Here is a 14438-nt window from a genome sequence, read left to right as displayed (position 1 = left end):
ATTCTTGCTGGCATGCCTTCTGTGTGGAGTTTGCATATTCTCCCTGTGTTCACATGGGTTTTCTTCGGGTACTCCGGTTTCCTCCCACATTCCAAAGACATGCATCTGGAGCATTTCTCCCCAGGCCTCCGTTGGAAACAGGCTCTGTGGAACCTAGTCAGACTTTTCCGGTCAAAGAATGATAAATAAAAGTAAATTATACAGGTCTAATTCACACATTTGTTCATGCAATAACAAAGTAGGTTGAATTTGCGGACAAAATGCGCTAGTTATGTAAAATGGGTTATTTACATTGTTCTCTTGGCCAAACAAAATTTTAAAATTCAGTTTCCTGATAAATAACCTTAAGTCAATAACTGAATCAACAATGTTGGCTTTAGACGTAGGAACAAATGACTGGCCTTTAGCAAGAAAGTCTGCCAGTACTGAATCTATGGTTAAACATAAGAAATTGAAAATTTTAAAGTCACCTTGAGAATTCATCGTCACCTCACAATTCAGGGAAAGTCATTCCATTGTTTGGGATACTGTTGTTGCCTCCACACTGGGTTGTAGTTCATTTGGGGGAGACCCTGCCTCAGGTTGTAGCCTGAGGCTTGCCTTTGAAAATTTGCATTACCTTGATTATTCGCACCTTGGTAGTTGTTATTACCCCTGTATTTGTTTTTGGATGCCTTTTTGGCCTACTGGTTACTATGTTGCCCTTCTGGTTGCACTTGAGGAAGTTATGTCCTTCTCTGTGGCCCCCGTTCATCTTCTGGTTGCCTTACCCCTGCTGTGTTTTGAGACATTGGAGGTTTTGGGTAAGCCACCTATAAAATTATATGCCTCCCTGTTTCTCTTTAGTTTCTTCATTTTAGTTGCTATTAATTTATCCATATATTTATCAATACTGACAAAACACCTCTCATAGTCATATTTGCATCGCATAAAATATACGTCTTTTTTTATGCTCTCATCCAGAGGGACTATTGCCTTTAATAAGGAATCAGCTGCCAGTTGGTAGTGTTTTATCATAACCTCCAGGAGTTCAATTCCATGTTTATTAAAAAGTTTAATTAAGTCTTTGTGAAATGGTGACCCGTCAACTAGTCCGGTTGGGTATTGCCATGATCTTAGTCCTTTAGGGACAATCCTCTCCCCGATACATTCTTTAAAGTATGCTATCTCTAATTGGCTTTTTTTGTATTTCACCATTTTATTGTCCAAAAGTCTTAAATTCGCTCCTATATTCACTCTATTAGCCAGAGACCCTTCAGCCAAAGCTTCCATGTGGCCACTGGTCAAAGCTGGTTGTAATAAAGGTACTTCTTGAAGCCAGCCATCCAAATCTTGGACCAAAGCTCCCATAAGACCCGAGAAGTTGATCCCGTGTTTCTGCTGTGGTTCCTTGGTTGACTCTAACCCCCTCGGTGTTATCTGGACTCCCATATGTGCTTAAGTTCATCAATACATTAGTTGGGGAGTCTGGGGGTGGAGTGTTTGCATTTCTTGTCTCATAGATGTTTGGGTAGGATATGTGCCCCCAGACATAGAGTCGAATCTGAGGGCAAGTGTTTCCACCTGTTTAGATAATTGTCCCACTAGTGCTGTTAAATTCGCTAGTGCATCCACTTGGTTTGGTGATCCATTGTGTGTGCTGCTCGGAGAACCCTCTATACTGGACAAAACAAACATGGTAAAAGCACAAGCCAAACCAAAAACTCCTTACTGCAGCAAGAGGAAGGTCCCAGCAGCCAAACACAAGCTCGCAAAAAGCCAAGGCATAGTTAGTAGCTAAGTCCACAATATGAACACTTCTTTATTTAAAAACAGCAAACAGTAAACATGACATAAAGCGGGTTTTGTCTCACTCATAGTGAGACTTCCTCAGACAAAGTTTCAAGTGTAAAGCAACTCATTAAATACCCTCCCCAATGTCTAATTAACACTTCTTCAATTAATTCATTAAATTAATACCAACCATTTCAATATGATTGCTTTGCAATTCAGTGTCAAACAGTACTACAATCCTGTTTACATTCACTTTTCCAAATTCAATGCTTCAGTCAATAATCTCAACATCCCAGACTTTACTACAGCAGCTTTAAACCAAAGGTTCTAACAAACCTTCACTAGAACATTAAATCCATATTCGATTAAGTATGATTTCAAACCTTTATGGCTAACTGGAAACATAACTAGTTAAATGCAGTCTGTTATAACTGATACATTAGCAGACTGAAATAAAACAGTTGATGTTACCTGTCTATCCATACTCGGGTAGTAACCAACATTCTTTTGATAAATACAATATCCAAGTTGGAAAAATAATTTTTTGTCCTTTAATCATAAAAAATAGTTGAACTGTTTCAATCATTGTTGCCTAATTGTTACAGTTCACCTCCACATTATCAGTTACGAATATAGGTAACAGCACCACGTAGTGGAGTCTGCATTTAAAGCAACAGTGCTGTACTTAGTAAGCTCTGCTGTAACCTATTCCACAAGACCATCCAAAGTCTGGGTAGCGGTATGGTCAGTTACACCCGTTGCAGTCTGGTGTTCTAAGGTGTTTCACACTTTAAAATAAAATCCTATGCCAATGTTGAAAAACTCTTAAACTTCCAGATATATTAAAACTGTTAAAAATGTATATGAAGACCACTTCAACTACACATAAACGTGTGACTGCACATAAAAAAAATATGTCCTATATCAAAAATATCAAGAATTAATATAAATATGTTTGCTAAATAAATATATTGAACCTAGTCCCCAACCCCTAAGTAAGGTTTCCCCTCAGCTATTAATCTCCATCATCTTGCTAGACTTTTTAGTTTTAATATACATTTGATTGAATAATATTCATTCAATCCTGGGTACTGGCAGGCTCTGGTCCTTATTTGCCACATTAATTCTAATTTTTTCATCATCAAAGAACTAGGACCTCCTCTCATTTCTTCCACCTTAATTGAATCTATAGCTCTAAATTTATATGAATGTGTAGGACAGACTAGGGTATGTTTAGCAATTGCGCTGTCCTGTTTCAAGGTTTGGGTGCTGTAAAGGTGTTCGTACACCCTTTCCTTAAATTTCCGGTCTGTTTTCCTTATGTAGAAAACATGGCAATTCTGGCAGCACGCCAAATAAACTACACCTTTTGTATTACAATCAAATCTTTGTGGGGCCATATAGTCCACCACTCTGATGTTGAATCTTTCCCCTATGTCCATATATGGACAATATGTACATCTACTTCATTTAGTCATATCTACTTTTACTATCCTTTGCCTATTTTCCTTCTTTTTTGATAATAAACACTTAAGGTTGTTGCCCCTTCTAAACACTACTTTGGGGGGGGGTCTTTCAGTTTACAGGTCAATACAGCATCTGATCAAATAATCTCCCAGTTTTTTATAGATGATCTTTCTGATGTTATAACCATCCAAACTAAACTTCATGATAAGGATATCCCCGACCAAAGAACTTTTTCTGTGATTTTATCACTAATTTTGGAGTCCTGTTGACTTAATTCCTGTGTATCAAACAGGATGGGTTGGTAAAGTCCTCTCGATCTTTTCCCTTTTACCTCCTCGGTTAGTTCCCTGATCAGTTGGGTGGGATATCCTCTTTTAGAGAACATATTTCCTAACCTATCACATTCTCGTGAAAAGTCATCTTCCCTAGTCACCATACGGGCAGCCCTGACTAATTGTCCTTTTACTACAGACCTCCTTTGTACCAAAGGGTGGCAACTAGTAAAATGAAGGAAGGCATTAGAATATGTGTCTTTTCTACAGATGTTTGCAAAATAGCTGTTTTTATGTAAGTCCTTACTCAATAAGAAATCCAAATAAGCAATATTAGTTTCATTATATGTGAAAGTAAATTTTAAAAATGAAGTTGTATTATTAAAGTTGGACATTGGGTTTTCCGCCTCTTTCACTTCCCCATCTATCAGTATGAAATTATCGTCCAGGTACCTAGTATAAAATTTAATTTTATTTATAATATTAGGTACCTTCAACACAAATTCCCTTTCCCAATATGCCATGATCAAATTAACGAAACTAGCCCTGCATGGTGACCCCATGGCTATGCCTGCTGCTTGGGCATAGAATTTTCCACCAAATGTGAGGTAGTTGTTTGACAAAACCAGTTCTACCATTTCTGCCAAGAGACTAATTTCATCATTAGGTGCTCCTAGCTCATGTAGTAGCAATCTAAGCCATTCAATCCCTTCAACATGTGGGTTAGACGTGTAAGGATCCTTCACGTTAATTGTCAAGAAGTTCAGATTATGTCTGGACTTCAACTTTTGGATGTTAGCTAAAAATGACCAGGAAACTTTACAAACCTGTGTCTGTGACGTTACATATTTTTTCAACTATGTATTTTGCACAAGCGTATGCTATACTTCCCCTAGCATCCACTAAAGGTCTCATTGGGGGATCATTAATACATTTATGGATTTTGGGGATCTCAAATAGGATCGGAATTCTAGGGGCTGGCATGCTAATGTAATTATATATGTCTACATCAATTCTGGCTTCTATAAACAGTTCTTCTATTAGTGACTGAATCCTCCCATAGGCCATGTTCAGTTCATTGCATGACACTTCTCTATAGGCGTGTGTTCGTATGATTGTCTCCATTCTTAATTAATAATCATTGTTATTCATTATAACTAGCCCTCCACCTTTGTCCGGCTGCATCACCCTAACTTCTGCTTCCTGTAAAAACCTAAGTGCCTACCATTTCACTTTTTTTGTATTATTGTGCCTGTCTGTCCCTCTTTGAATATCAAGTATCAATGGGCGGTGCAGTGGTGCAGTGGTTAATGTTGTCACCTCACAGCAAGAGGTTCTCTGGTTTGATTCTTGGCTGGGGTGCCTTCTGTGTGGAGTTTGCATGTTCTCCCTGTGTTCACATGGATTTTCCCTGGGTACTCCGGTTTCCTCCCACATTCCAAAGACATGCATCTAGAGCATTTCTCCCCAGGCTTCCGCTGAAAACAGGCTCTGTGGAACCTAGTCGGACTTTCCCGGTCAAAGAATGATAAATAAAAGTAAATTATACAGGTCTAATTCACACATTTGTTCATGCAATAACAAAGAAGGTTGAATTTGCGGACAAAATGCGCTAGTTATGTAGAATTTGTTATTTACATTGTTCTCTTGGCCAAACAAAATTTTAAAATTCAGTTTCCTGATAAATAACCTTAAGTCAATAACTGAATCAACAATGTTGGCTTTAGACGTAGGAACAAATGACTGGCCTTTAGCAAGAAGGTCTGCCAGTACTGAATCTATGGTTAAACATAAGAAATTGAAAATTTTAAAGTCACCTTGAGAATTCATCGTCACCTCACAACTTAGGGAAAGTGATTCCGTTGTTTGGGATACTGTTGTTGCCTCCACACTGGGTTGTAGTTCACTTGGGGGAAACCCTGCCTCAGGTTGTAGCCTGAGGCTTGCCTTTGAAAATTTGCATTACCTTGATTATTCGCACCTTGGTAGTTGTTATTACCCCAGTATTTGTTTTTGGATGCCTTTTTGGCCTCCTGGTTACTATGTTGCCCTTCTGGTTGCACTTGAGGAAGTTCTGTCCTTTTCTGTGGCCCCCATTCATCTTCTGGTTGCCTTACCCCTGCTGTGTTTTGAGACATTGAAGGTTTTTGGTAAGCCACCTCTAAAATTATATGCCTCCCTGTTTCTCTTTAGTTTCTTCATTTTAGTTGCTATTAATTTATCCATATATTTATCAATACTGACAAAACACCTCTCATAGTCATATTTGCATTGCATAAAATTTACGTCTTTTTTTATGCTCTCATCCAGAGGGACTATTTCCTTTAATAAGGAATCAGCTGCCAGTTGGTAGTGTTTTATCATAACCTCCAGGAGTTTAATTCCATGTTTATTAAAAAGTTTAATTAAGTCTTTGTGAAATGGTGACCTGCCAACTAGTCCGGCTGGGTATTGCCATGATCTTAGTCCTTTAGGGACAATCCTCTCCCCGATACATTCTTTAAAGTATCTAACTCTAATTGGCTTTTTTTGTATTTCACCATTTTATTGTCCAAAAGTCTTAAATTCGCTCCTATATTCACTCTATTAGCCAGAAACCCTTCAGCTGTAGCTTCCATGTGGCCACTGGTCAAAGCTGGTTGTAATAAAGGTACTTCTTGAAACCAGCCATCCAAATCTCAGACCAAAGCTCCCATAAGACCCAAGAGTTGATCCCGTGTTTCTGCTGTGGTTCCTTGGTTGACTCTAACCCCCTCGGTGTTATCTGGACTCCCATATGTGCTTAAGTTCATCAATACATTAGTTGGGGAGTCTGGGGCGGAGTGTTTGCATTTCTTGTCTCATAGATGTTTGGGTAGGATATGTGCCCCCAGACATAGAGTCGAATCTGAGGGCAAGTGTTTCCACCTGTTTAGATAATTGTCCCACTAGTGCTGTTAAATTCGCTAGTGCATCCACTTGGTTTGGTGATCCATTGAGTGTGCTGCTCGGAGAACCCTCCCTACTGGACCAAACAAACATGGTAAAAGCACAAGCCAAACCAAAAACTCCTTACTGCAGCAAGAGGAAGGTCCCAGCAGCCAAGCACAAGCCCACAAAAAGCCAAGGCATAGTTAGTAGCTAAGTCCACAATATGAACACTTCTTTATTTAAAAACAGCAAACAGTAAAAATGACATAAAGCGGGTTTTGTCTCACTCATAGTGAGACTTCCTCAGACAAAGTTTCAAGTGTAAAGCAACTCATGAAATACCCTACCCAATGTCTAATTAACACTCCTTCAATTAATTCATTAAATTAATACTAACCATTTCAATATGATAGCTTTGCAATTCAGTGTCAAACAGTACTACAATCCTCTTTGCATTCACATTTCCAAATGCAATGCTTCAGTCAATAATCTCAACATTCCAGACTTTACTACAGCAGCTTTGAACCTAAGGCTCTAAAAACATTCACTAAAACATTAAATCCACATTTGATTTAGTATGATTTCAAAACTTTACATTCTAGCTGAATACATAACTAGTTAAATGCAGTCCGTTACAACTGATACATTAGCAGACTGAAATAAAACAGTTGATGTTACCTGTCTATCCATACTCAGGTAGTAACCAACATTCTTTTGATAAATACAATATCCAAGTTGGAAAAATAATTTTTTGTCCTTTAATCATAAAAAATAGTTGAACTGTTTCAATCATTGTTGCCTAAATGTTACAATTCACCTCCACCTAATCAGTCACGGATATATGTAACAGCTCTACGTAATGGAGTCTGCATTTAAAGCAACAGTACTGTACTTAGTAGGCTCCACTATAACCTATACCACATGAACACCCAAAGCCTGGGTAGCGGTATGGTCAGTTAAACCCATTGCAGTCGGGTGTTCTAAGGTGTTTCACACCTTAAAATAAAATCCTATGCCAATGTTGAACAACTCTTAAACTTCTAGATATATTAAAAATGTTAAAAATGTACATAAAGAGACTTCAACTACACATAAACGTATGACTGCACCTAAAATAAATATGTCCTAAAAACGTTAAAAATTAACAGTTGAAATTCAGCCATAGTGATATAGAAAATATCAAAAATATCAAGAATTAATATAAATATGTTTGCTGAATAAATATATTGAACCTAGTCTCCAATCCCTAAATAAGGTTCCCCCTCAGCTATTAATCTCCATCATCTTGCTAGACTTTTCAGTTTTGATATATATTTGATTGAATAATATTTATTCAGCCCTGGGTACTGGCAGGCTCTGGTCCGTATTTGCCACATTAATTCTAATTTTTCGAACATCAAAGAACTAGGACCTCCTCTCATTTCATCCACCTTAATTGAATCTATAGCTCTAAATTTAAATGAATGTGTAGGACAGTCTAGGGTATGTTTAGCAATTGCGCTGTCCTGTTTCAAGGTTTGGGTGTTGTAAAGGTGTTTGTACAACCTTTCCTTACATTTCCGGTCTGTTTTCCCTATGTAGAAAACAGGGCAATTCTGTCAGCATGCCAAATAAACCACACCTTTTGTATTACAATCAAATCTTTGTGGGGTCATATAGTCCACCCCTCTGATGTTGAATCTTTCCCCTATGTCCATATATGGACAATATGTACATCTACCACATTAAGTCATATCTACTTTTACTATTTTTTGCCTATTTTCTTTCTGTTTTGATAATAAACACTTAAGGTTGTTGCCCCTTCTAAACACGACTTTAGGGTGGTCTTTCAGTTTACAGGTCAATACAACATCTGATCAAATAATCTCCCAGTTTTTTATAGATGATCTCTCTTTGATGTTATAACCATTCAAATTAAACTTTGTGGTTAGGTTAACCCCGACCAAAGAAGTTTTTTTCTGTGATTTTATCACTAATTTGGGAGTCCTGTTGACCTAATTCCTGTGTATCAATCAGGATGGGTTGGTAAAGGCCTCTCAATCTTTTCCCTTTTACCTCCTCGGTTAGTTCCCTGATCAGTTGGGTGGGATATCCTCTTTTAGAGAACATATTTCCTAACCTATCACATTCTCCTGAAAAGTCATCTTCCCTAGTCACCATACAGGCAGCCCTGACTAATTGTCCTTTTACTGCAGACCTCCTTTGTACCAAAGGGTGGCAACTAGTAAAATGAAGGAAGGCATTAGAATATGTGTCTTTTCTACAGATGTTTGCAAAATAGCTGTTTTTATGTAAGTCCTTACACAATAAGAAATCTAAATAAGCAATATTAGTTTCATTATATGTGAAAGTAAATTTTAAAAATGAAGTTGTATTATTAAAGTAGGACACTGGGTTTTCCGCCTCTTTCACTTTCCCATCTATCAGTATGAAAATATCGTCCAGGTACCTAGTATAAAATTTAATTTTATTTATAATATTAGGTACCTTGAACACAAATTCCCTCTCCCAATATGCCATGATCAAATTAGCAAAACTAGTCCCGCATGGTGACCCCATGGCTATGCCTGCTGCTTGGGCATAGAATTTTCTACCAAATGTGATGTAGTTGTTTGACAAAACCAGTTCTACCATTTCTGCCAAGAGACTAATTTCATCATTAGGTGCTCCTAGCTCATGTAGTAGCTATCTAAGCCATTCAATCCCTTCCACATGTGGGATAGACTTGTAAAGATCCTTCACGTCAATTGTCAAGAAGTTCAGATTATGTCTGAACTTCAACTTTTGGATGTTAGCTAAAAATGACCAGGAATCTTTACAAACCATTGTCTGTGACGTTACATATTTTTTCAACTGTATTTTGCACAAGCGTATGCTATACTTCCCCTAGCATCCACTAAAGGTCTCATTGGGGGATCATTAATACATTTATGGATTTTGGGGATCTCAAATAGGATCGGAATTCTAGGGGCTGGCATGTTAATGTAATTATATATGTCTACATCAATTCTGGCTTCTATAAACAGTTCTTCTATTAGTGACTGAATCCTCCCATAGGCCATGTTCAGTTCATTGCGTGACACTTCTCTATAGGCGTCTGTTCATATGATTGTCTCCATTCTTAATTAATAATCATTGTTATTCATTATAACTAGCCCTCCACCCTTGTCCGGCTGCATCACCCTAACTTGTGCTTCCTGTAAAAACCTAAGTGCCTGCCATTTCACTTTTGTTGTATTATTGTACCTGTCTGTCCCTCTTTGAATATCAAGTAACAATGGGCGGCGCAGTGGTGCAGTGGTTAATGTTGTCACCTCACAGCAAGAGGTTCTCTGGTTCGATTCTCAGCTGGGTTGCCTTCTGTGTGGAGTTTGCATGTTCCCTCTGGGTTTGCAAGGGTTTCCTCCAGGTATTCCGGTTTCCTCCCACAATCCAAAGACATGCATCTGGAGCATTTCTCCCCAGGCCTCCACTGAAAACAGGCTCTGTGGAACCTAGTCGGACTTTCCCGGTCAAAAAATGATAAATAAATAAAAGTAAATTATACAGGTCTAATTCACACATTTGTTCATGCAATAACAAAGTAGGCTGAATTTGCGGACAAAATGCGCTGTTTATGTAGAATGGGTTATTTACATTGTTCTCTTTGCCAAACAAAATTTTAAAATTCAGTTTCCTGATAAATAACCTTAAGTCAATAACTGAATCAACAATGTTGGCTTTAGACGTAGGAACAAATGACTGGCCTTTAGCAAGAAGGTCTGCCAGTACTGAATCTATGGTTAAACATAAGAAATTGAAAATTTTAAAGTCACCTTGAGAATTCATCGTCACCTCACAATTCAGGGAAAGTGATTCCGTTGTTTGGGATACTGTTGTTGCCTCCACACTGGGTTGTAGTTCACTTGGGGAGACCCTGCCTCAGGTTGTAGCCTGAGGCTTGCCTTCGAAAATTTGCATTACCTTGATTATTCGCACCTTGGTAGTTGTTATTACCCCAGTATTTGTTTTTGGATGCCTTTTTGGCCTCCTGGTTACTATGTTACCCTTCTGGTTGCACTTGAGGAAGTTCTGTCCTTCTCTGTGGCCCCCGTTCATCTTCTGGTTGCCTTACCCCTGCTGTGTTTTGAGACATTGGAGGTTTTGGGTAAGCCACCTCTAAAATTATATGCCTCCCTGTTTCTCTTTAGTTTCTTCATTTTAGTTGCTATTAATTTATCCATATATTTATCAATACTGACAAAACACCTCTCATAGTCATATTTGCATCGCATAAAATCTATGTCTTTTTTTATGCTCTTATCCAGAGGGACTATTTCCTTTAATAAGGAATCAGCTGCCAGTTGATAGTGTTGTATCATAACCTCCAAAAGTTCAATTCCATGTTTATTAAAAAGTTTAATTAAGTCTTTGTGAAATGGTGACCTCGGCTGGGTATTGCCATGATCTTAGTCCTTTAGGGACAATCCTCTCCCCGATACATTCTTTAAAGTATGCTGTCTCTAATTGGCTTTTTTTGTATTTCACCATTTTATTGTCCAAAAGTCTTAAATTCACTCCTATATTCACTCTATTAGCCAGAGACCCTTCAGCCGAAGCTCTCATGTGGCTACTGGTCAAAGCTGGTTGTAATAAAGGTACTTCTTGAAGCCAGCCATCCAAATCTTGGACCGATGCTCCCATAAGACCCAAGAGTTAATCCAATGTTTCTGCTGTGGTTCGTTGGGTGACTCTAACCCCCTCTGTGTTATCTGGACTCCCATATGTGCTTAAGTTCATCAATACATTAGTTGGGGAGTTGGGGGGGAGTGTTTGCATTTCTTGTCTCATAGATGTTTGGGTAGGATATGTGCCCCCAGACATAGAGTCGAATCTGAGGGCAAGTGTTTCCACCTGTTTAGATAATTGTCCTACTAGTGCTGTAAAATTCGCTAGTGCATCCACTTGGTTTGGTGATCCATTGCGTGTGCTGCTCGGAGAACCCTCCCTACTGGACCAAACAAACATGGTAAAAGCACAAGCCAAAACAAAAACTCCTTACTGCAGCAAGAGGAAGGTCCCAGCAGCCAAGCACAAGCCCACAAAAAGCCAAGGCATAGTTAGTAGCTAAGTCCACAATATGAACACTTCTTTATTTAAAAACAGCAAACAGCAAAAATGACATAAAGTGCTTTTCGCCTCACTGATAGTGAGACTTCCTCAGACAAAGTTTCAAGTGTAAAGCAACTCATTAAATACCCTACCCAATGTCTAATTAACACTCCTTCAATTAATTCATTAAATTAATACCAACCATTTCAATATGATAGCTTTGCAATTCAGTGTCAAACACCTTCACTAAAACATTAAATCCATATTCGATTTAGTATGATTTCAAACCTTTATGGCTAGCTGAATACATAACTAGTTAAATGCAGTCCGTTACAACTGATACATTCATAAACTGAAATAAAACAGTTGATGTTACCTGTCTATCCATACTCGGGTAGTAACCAACATTCTTTTGATAAATACAACATCCAGGTTGGAAAATATTTTTTGTCCTTTAATCATAAAATATAGATGAATTGTTTCAATCATTGTTGCCTAATTGTTAAGATTCACCTTCACCTTATCAGTTATGAATATACGTAACAGCACTACGTATTAAAGCAACAGTACTGTACTTAGTAAGCTCCACTGTAACCTATTCCACATGAACATCCAAAGCCTGAGTAGCAGTATGGTCAATTAAACACCCATACAAATGCATAGATCTCGCCATACGTAATAAAACCAAGATGCTCTCCTCAGAAAAAAGGAAGCCAACCTGGTTGTTCCTATGCCATAAACAAACTCTACAACAGAAGGAGGAAATTGATACAGAATAAGGTGAAGTCCCAAGACTAGAAATACTCCCTTATCAGCCACAACCAAAGGTTGAGATCTCTCATCAAATCCTGTAAAGGTAGCGATGAAAACATGATTGCAGCAGATAGTGAAGACAACCACTAGGCTTTCAATAGTTATGTATAGAATCTCCACAGCACAGTATCATAACCCTCAGATTATATATGCTTGTATCTGTTAAGGTGGTTCTTTCTTTTGGCTTCCAGACATTAACTATGACATGCACTAAGCTGATATTTCTTTTAATATATGTTAGCAGGAACAGTGTTACTACAACAGCCTTCTCAGCTGATCTTCTCACACAATTTGGATATGTCTCGATTGTCATGCCTTTGTCCCCCCACTTTGTCTGCCTTGTTCCAGATTTATTGCACTAAAGGGTTGTGAGCATACCTCTCCACTGCCAGGCTGTTTGAAGACTGTCCAGGTGTTTGGCCCATACTTTGTTTCTGTTACACAGTTTATTTGCATTTCTTTGGGTAACACTGTTATGATGCAAGGATTTATGTTAGTGAAGACTGACATACATGTCAATTAACATAGTCCCTCAAAACCTACACCGCCAAAACACACACATAGCAAAACAAAACACACACCTACATTCGCGGAGGCTCTCAATAAAAATCTGCTCAAGCAACAGAAACCTCCAAAGCAGAAACGTATGCAACCTCCACCCCCAACACAAACCAAATGACACATAGCCCACAAATGCAGTGTGCCACTAAACCACAGCCCATAAGGCTACAATGTACCCAACACTCTAATCATAGGTGACTCTATAGTCAGGCACACTGATGTTCCACTCACCAGGCTAAACAAGGAGAAAGTTACTGTCAGCTGCCTGTCGGGTGCCAGGATCCGCCACATAATGCATGCACTCAGGTCACTCCACAACAAGTACAAATATGACTCTGTCATTGTCCATGTTGGTGTGAATGACCTGAGACGTACCTCCCTGGACTACATGAAAAGAGACATGGAGGAGCTCTCTGATCTTGTAGCCCAGGCAGGTATGACCATAGCCCTGAGTAGCATCCTGCCATCACCCAGAATTATACCACAGTACAAGGACAAAATGATTGACTTCAACAATTGGCTACACTTCTGGTGTCATTCTAAGGGGATCCAGTATCTGTCTGACTAGGATGACATGATTGACAGACCCCAATGCTTTGCCAAAGGTGGCCTGCACCTGTCACCCTTGGGATTCCGGATACCGGCTAAGGCTCTTGCCACACCTATAGTGCCTTTTTTAGGCAAGGTCCAAATGAAATATTCACCACCATAACAGGTACAAGCAAGCAAAATCTGAGGGTACTGCTACTCAATGCTAGAAGTCTAAACCTCAAAATGCATTCACTCAAGGCACTCCTTAAAATGGAGAACATTGACATCTGTGCAGTGACAGAGACCTGGTTCAAGGCTCCAGCGAGCACCCCTGCATTACCAGGCTATAATTCATACCACACCTTTCGGACACCTAACCTGGACCGAAACACTAAAGGTGGAGGCGTGTCCATATTCATCAAGGATAGCCACACCTCCAGGCTAGTTGCTCAGCATAATGCATACAAGATTATCCAAGTGCAACTAACTCTGGGCAAGACCGCAATCCAAATTTTAACTTGCTACAGATCCCCCACCATGCCCCAGGATTCCCCCTCCTCATTTCTTGATACACTAAAAATATTAGGGTGCAACCCAACACCCTAATAATGGGTGATTTCAACTACCCCACCATTAACTGGGAAAACTACTCATGTACCAACTCTTTTGCTCAACGTTTTCTGGAATTCATAAATTCCAGTGCCTTGGATCAACTTATCCACACCCCCACCAGGAGCAGCAATATCTTAGATGTGGTCATTACCAACATGGATGACCAGTGTTCCACACCAGAGGGCAATTCTTTGGTCAGATCAGACTGCAAGCTAATCAGCCTAGACATCCACATCCCGCCCCCACCCCCAATTAAGGAAACCACCGTAAAAAAATTCTCCAAAGCCAACTTCATGCTTCTTAAGACAGAAGTGGCAAACATCACAACACCAATGCAGACGGACAATAGAGGTACAACTGCTGAATTCTACACAAATGCACTTTATAAGCACTTACACGAGTGCATGA

This window comes from Protopterus annectens, chromosome 1.part1 (assembly GCF_019279795.1).
Source record: "Protopterus annectens isolate FY-2018-M chromosome 1.part1, PAN1.0, whole genome shotgun sequence".
NCBI classification, from domain to species: Eukaryota; Metazoa; Chordata; order Ceratodontiformes; family Protopteridae; genus Protopterus; species Protopterus annectens.
The sequence above is the reverse complement of the archived record's forward strand: the minus strand, read 5'-3'. Positions refer to the sequence as shown.